Source organism: Aedes albopictus, chromosome 1 (assembly GCF_035046485.1).
Source record: "Aedes albopictus strain Foshan chromosome 1, AalbF5, whole genome shotgun sequence".
Lineage (NCBI taxonomy): Eukaryota > Metazoa > Arthropoda > Insecta > Diptera > Culicidae > Aedes > Aedes albopictus.
Window position 1 is genome coordinate 28,548,549 of NC_085136.1, and position 7,281 is coordinate 28,555,829.

Consider the following 7,281-nt stretch of genomic DNA (forward strand, 5'->3'; position numbering starts at 1 on the left):
GCTAGGGCTGCGCCCATAACCTATAAACGGTGATATATACGGAGCAGTAAAGAAACGCGTGTGTTCTATACGAATGCGACAACTGAATGAAATTTTATTGTTTACCTTCTTGGTTACACGTTATCATGGTATTACCCATTATCCCTTTAGTTTATACCCAGTACACTGTGATCAGTTTATAGTCAAGTATAACAATTTCATCATACGTCTCAGGAATGCCTGGAGGAGAATGGGGGCCAACAGTCCCGAATAAAAAATACAGTAGAAAAACCGAACGTTGTATTGTAACAGTACTATTTAAAACCATATTTTTACAATAGACACCACTGTAAAAATAAAAATACAAAAACAATAAAATATTATGTAGAACCCAATACAGTATATTGTAAATAAGATTTTTACAATATACTATACGGGTGGTTAAGTATCGTAACAATATAAAAAAATATTTTTCTCCATATATATTTTTTTGCAAAACCATACATTATATTGTAAATGAATTGTTATAAATACTGATACGTGGGTTTTAATAAACCGTACATTGTATGGTACACATATGGTTTCAAACAATAAAATGTACCGTAAATATATTGTTTTCAATTGTAGTTTCACTACTGGTTATACATTTAATTAAATGGTTTTGGAATGGTTCTCTTTTGTTATGTTGTATTGGTTTACATTACATAAACCATATAATGTTATATTATCTTGTCATTTTCCTCCTGTTAATGGCATCTTAGGCTTACTAGCATTATGAAAATGCGCTTTGGGAATTCTCCAGAGCGTTTTGGATAACCCTTCATATTGGATCGCCCACGTCTAAGTCTGAGTCGAGGTCTGAGTAGTCTCTGATTGCATTAACAGTTGAAGCTTAGGCTCCCATGCCCCACCAGCCAGATAACTGGGTTTCGCAAACTAAGCATTATTTGTGGCAACACTTTGAGCGGCATGATGGAACTATGCCGAGTGCGCTAAGTATTATTAGACCACTAATGTAGTTGCATGAAGTGGATGACGAGGTACATAAGTATCATTACAGCGTGCTTAACCGTTATTGCAATATTGAGGCTCCAGCATGGGCTCCAGTTTGACTAAAGTTTGAAATACACGGAAATACATAACAACTCATGAGAAAACTGTCAAGTTCGATTCAAGTATAAGTTAGGTTAAAAAGCGAACCCGCAGACGAACCTATATTAAAAGTCATTTCAGTGTTCAGTCCAGTCCATGTGTTAAAGATGGCTCTACGTCGAAGATAAAGTTTGTCAATCGCATTTGATTCGATTGTGGTCGAAGGCAAGTTCACATGAGAGAAGAGGAGAAAATTCCCCTAAATGCAAATACAGAAATAATAGTGTTGAACTCATCCACTGATTTACGGTAATCTGACCTGCATCATTCCGGGTTGGCCTACATTCGTATTTCTCTCATCGCACTCTACACACCTAGCCCGCCATATCTCTTGGACCCCTGCTTGGACCTGCAGTTCTTAGAATAGGACATTTGGTTTACCACTGATTTAAACATGTTATTGATTTTCAATTGATGTTTCAACTTATTCACTTTTTTCTCTTTCCTATGAAAGCTTTCCTTTGCATCAAAAAAGTCACAAACATCAACAAAACAAAGCACGGAAAAAATGTTAAACTGAATAAATCTGGTGTTCGATTTGAATAGGTCGAATCTGCATATGAATCACAGCAAACATGCGACCTATTCAAATCGAACACCAGAAATAATTAAAAATTCACGGAAAAATAATGTTTCGGAAAAGTGAATGGTTCAAACGTAAGAAAAACAGAATAATATATTGTTACATAAAAATCCAATGTAAATGTATAGTATAGCGAACCATTTCATCACAATACACTTTATTGTAGCTGGTACACTGTATGGTGCAAAAATGGTTTTCACCATACACCCTATGGTTAGTTTTTATCCGGGGTACTTGCTCTAAATCCAGTAAGATAGTCAAGGAACTTACCCGGAAATCGGCGCTCCCGTTCGCTGCGCCTCTCGGACTGCTCGCCTGCATGGCCGGAAGACAAGTCCAGATCTGATTGCGAAGGGAGCGCGGGGTGGGCTGGTTCAGCTACATCTTCTTCGTCGGTGACATCATCGGTTAAAACTTCATCTTCATTTTCCGGAACAGATTCATCGTCAGATTGGACACCTTCCTCTGGATGTGGAAAGGTTTGTTCTTCCCCCTCTTGCTCGTAGATTAGGGGTACCACCAGTCTTTCTTTCACACGATCTCTTGCATCGTTGGCCCACGGAAACGAGTTTTCTTCGAACTTGACGTCACGAGCAATTACGATTCTCCTTTCGTCCTTGTCCCACAGCCGGTAGCCATATGGCGCGTAACCGACCATGACCAGATGTCGACTCTTCGCGTCGAGCTTCTTCCTCCGTTGACTCGGTATCCAGGCAAAGGCTTGACATCCAAAAACACGCGCCTTCTCCAAACTTGGCTTCCTACCATACCATAGTTCAGCAGGGGTAACGTTTCTTGGAACCGCCGAGGTTGGGCTTCGGTTAATCAGGAACACGGCCGAAAGCACAGCTTCACACCAGAACAATTTTGGAGCATGGGACTGGATCAGCATGGTAGGTACTTTCTCGATGAGGGTCCTGTTAAACCTTTCCGCCACTCCGTTTTGCTGCGGTGAGTAGGCTACAGTTGGCTCAACTTGAATGCCCTTCTCCTTGTAGTAGGTCTTCTGACTGTTGGAGAAATAGGGTAAGAAATCAAACTTTGAACTAGTCAAATTGTAATCTTAATTTGAACCATTTCGAAACTCATTAAAACGACGTACTTTTTAGGCAAATATTGTCCCGAAAAAGATGTTAAACAGCTTTCCGTAATATAACCTGATAACATGGACTTTAAAAGCATTGAAAAAAGCGTTTTTGTCATGGAAAACAGGCAATTGAAAAATCACTGTGATTTCACCTATTTCCCCCCAGAGAAAGTCCATTTTCGGTGCACCCGTACAGCTCATGCATTGCATCACACGCAATTAGTGAAAACGTCAAATGAAAGCTTATTTATCGTAGAATCGACCAACCGAATAATATTCCGCATAATTTGTTATAAAATTATCAAATTTAAGTGATTCTTACTTGGAGAATGTTATCTTAAGTTGAACCATTTGTAATCTAAATTTGAACTAGTAAACGGGGGTGAGCTTCTAGTGTTGGCCTGTAGATTGCGCTAGTGGTTGCTTTGTTTACTCTTGGGGGATGAAAAATTCCAAATTTAGTTTCCAAATTGGCTTCTTAAACGGTGTTGAGATAATTCGATATTCTGAATCTGCATGTCAAACTGAGCCGAAATCCAAATTTTCATGAATTTTGGTGCCCGGGAACCTATTTAAAAATCAATTTGAAGTTTGTATGGGAGCGATTCGTCGAATCACCCCTCGTCGCAGTTTGTACTGGGCGGAGCTGTCAAACAGTTGCCCAGCTGTCAAAAGGTGATTTTAAAAAATCTCTTAGAAATTGATTTTAGGTATCAAAATAAAGTTCTAAAAATCTGAAAAAAATCATAGCGGCTCAGAAAAAGGTGCTCTTTCATATAAAATCAAAAAATCAATACATTTTTCAAAATTTAAAAACCCAATTCCTAAAGAATTTCGAACATTCTGAGGTGAGATTCCACTGCCTAATGAAAAATAGGTATGAGAATTAGCAGATTCATGTGATTTTTCATTGTTTAGCATGGAATTGGCTGTTTTGTGAGTTGCTCGAGCTGCTGCCGCCAGTAGTTCAAATTAAGATTAAAATTGGTTCAAATTATGATTACGATGGTTCAAATTAAGATTAAAATCATTGTTGATGAAAAATCGAATATTTCAATGAAATTCGGTGCAAATACAAACTTTTTACCATTTAACAGAAAGCTTATACCTGTGGCTTTCATGTACATACGATTTTGCCGTAGTAAATTATTTCCATGTGGGAGAAAAAATCACTTAAAATTTGCACTGCTTTAGAAAGCCGCAATTTGGTTCAAAGTTTGATTACCTACCCTACTCACGTCCCTGGTTGATAGTAAGCTTCGAAATCTTCGTGCCACACGCCGCTGTTGCCATCGCTTCAAACTCCTTGAATTTTTCAAACACCTCCGATTTCTTCCTAATCAGGTACACCACAGCGAAATGCGAGTAGTCATCAATGAAGGAGACGAGATAGCGATGTCCTTCCCATGATGCAGGCCCGATCGGCCCACACACATCCGAGTGGATACGCTCCAACGGTCGCGTCGCCCTGTCTCGTGCACCATTGAACGGGTCCAGGCTTTGTTTTCCAAGGACGCACACATCGCAGAACTTGATCTTCTCTGGCTTGAAGGACACGCCAAGGACCAGCTTCTCACGCATTAGAGCGGCCATTCCAGTTTCACTGATGTGTCCGAGACGTCGGTGCCAGAGATCCGCACTATCCACTTCAGCCAAGCTTGCATTGGCTCGTTGCACTGCAATCTCCATGACGTAGAGATTTCCCCGCATATGCGCCGTCCCAATCGTCTCTCCGTCCTTCTTCAGTGTTACTAACCTTTCGTTGAAGATGACTTCCACACCAGCCTTTGTTAGCTTCTTCACGGACATGAGATTGTCCCTGAGAGACGGAACATACAGGACATCCTTCGCATGCATCATTACGCCACGGTTCAGGTATCAGTAGGTCGGCTCTAGAGGCACGTTCTCCTCCATTTGGGAAATTTGTGCCATCGCCACGGTTGCTCATGCCACTAACGACACCTGATTCCTTGGCCACCAGGGATTCTCCGCTTTTCGCTACATCGATATGCACGGGTTGCTTTAAAACCTCGACGGACGAGAAATGCTGCTTCGTGTTCATCATGTGACCTCCCGAGTCCAGCAGGAATTCAACCTTCTTACCGCATTGCTGCTTACCTTCACATTCGTCCACACGGCCGCCCGCCATGTACACAACCGATCTTGGTTCGGTGGCAACGTGAGCGTTCGTCTTCTTCCGGCAATCCTTCTTCATATGGCCGCGTTTGCCACAGCCATGGCACTTCCCGTTAAACTTCTCACCTCCTTGCTTCTTCCGTTGATCCCCGGCAAACGCAGTTGGTTTTTCTTCGTTGCTATGTATCCTGTCCAAACGCATCGACTCGTCGCTTAGCAACCGGGTTTTCATCAACTCGTACGTCAACTCGTTTTCCGGCAGGTTTTCTAGGGCTGTCATCAGGGGGTCGAAGGATTCTGGGAGGGTCAAACTGAGTGCTGCACACGCATCGCTCTCTTCCAGGTTTGAACCGGCCACTCGGAGTTGCCGAACGAGGTCCTCAAACTTCAGCAGGTGGGCGCGCAACGATGTCCCTTCCTTCAGCTGCAGACGAGCGATTTGCTTCCGCATTACCGTTTGCTTACCGGCAGACTTCCTGGCGAACGTATCTTCGAGAACCTTCCATATTTCCTTCGTTGTAGACTTCTCCCGGATACATCCCAGATACTCGTCCGAGATAAGGCTCACCAGCAGGGACTTCGCCTTACAGTCCATGTCCTTGAACTTGGCTGCTTCTCCGGCTTCTGCTGGAATATCCTTCACGACTGCGTCCCACACCTTCGATGCTTCCAGGTAGACTTGCACGCAGAACTTCCAGGTGTCATAACCGGTTCCGGAACTGTGGGATTCCGTGAACGGCCACTTCCTTCTTGCTGTCGCCCATAACCTCTTGAATATGGTGGAACTTCTTGAAGGCGAAAATTGAAAAACGCAGCTTGAACAGTTTAACTAATTTATTAGTGACTTGTCAGGATGACGGTAAAAGTTGGAATGAACGAAAACTTACAAAACTACATATGCTTCGGTTGCTGTGATGTGCAAACCTTAGCAGTCAGCGAGTGCTAGATTTCTAACATATTTAAACATTTTATTGACTTTACTTTTGTTCTTTCCTTTCAAAGGCATCAAAAAAGTCACAAACATCAACACAAAAAGCACGGAAAAAATCTAAAACTGAATAAATAATTAAAAATGTACGGAAAAATAATGTTTCGGAAAAGTGAATGGTTCAAACGTAAGAAAAACTTACTTACCTTACCGGTCAGGCTAAGGCCGGGGTGGCCTCTGTGTACATAGTAAGCCGCCTCCATTCCACTCGGTCCATGGCTGTTTGTCTCCAGTTCCGCACTCTGCGTAGGGTCCGCAGATCGTCCTCCACTTGGTCGACCCACCTAGCTCGCTGCGCTCCACGTCTTCTTGTACCGGTCGGATGACCCTCGAGAACCATTTTAGTCGGGTTGCTATCCGACATCCTGATGACGTGACCCGCCCACCGTAGCCTCCCGATTTTCGCGGTATGGACGATGGTTGGTTCTCCCAGCAGCTGATGCAGCTCGTGGTTCATTCGCCTTCTCCAAGTCCCGTCTTCCATCTGCACTCCGCCGTAGATGGTACGCAACACCTTCCGTTCAAAAACTCCAAGGACGCGTTGGTCCTCTGCACGTAGGGTCCATGTTTCGTGCCCATAGAGGACGACCGGTCTAATGAACGTTTTGTAGATGGTTAACTTCGTGTTACGGCGAACTTTATTCGATCGTAGAGTTCTGCGGAGTCCAAAGTTGGCACGATTTCCTGCCACAATGCGCCTCTGAATTTCTCTGCTGGGGTTGTTGTCGTCGGTCACCAGTGAGCCCAAATACACGAATTCTTTAACCGCCTCGATTTCATCACCGTCGATATGAATTCGGGGTAGCGGGCGCGGTGATTCCTCCCTGGAGCCCTTTGCCATCATGTACTTTGTCTTCGACACATTAATGACTAATCCGATTCGTCTGGCTTCACTCTTTAGTCGGATGTACGTTTCCGCCATCGTCTCAAATTTACGACCAATAATATCAATATCATCGGCGAAACCAAGCAGCTGAACGGACTTCGTGAAAATCGTTGAACTCGTGTTTATCCCCGCTCTCCTTATTACACCCTCTAGAGCAATATTAAACAGCAAACACGAAAGATCATCACCTGGACGTAACCCTCTGCGGGATTCGAAGGGACCCAAAAGTGTCCCTGATACTCGAACAACGCACATCACTCGATCCATCGTCGCCTTGATCAATCGTATCAGGTGGTATCAGTTTATCCGGGATTCCGGAAAGCCTTGTAGGTGCTTTACTGTATATTGTGATAAATACGAGGCCCAATATTGCGATCGATCAGCACGTCTATTCTGGGGCGTAAGGTAACCAACCCATGTAAGTTGGTTGGACAGAGACCAAGCGCACTCTGCGGTATTTGTATACAGCC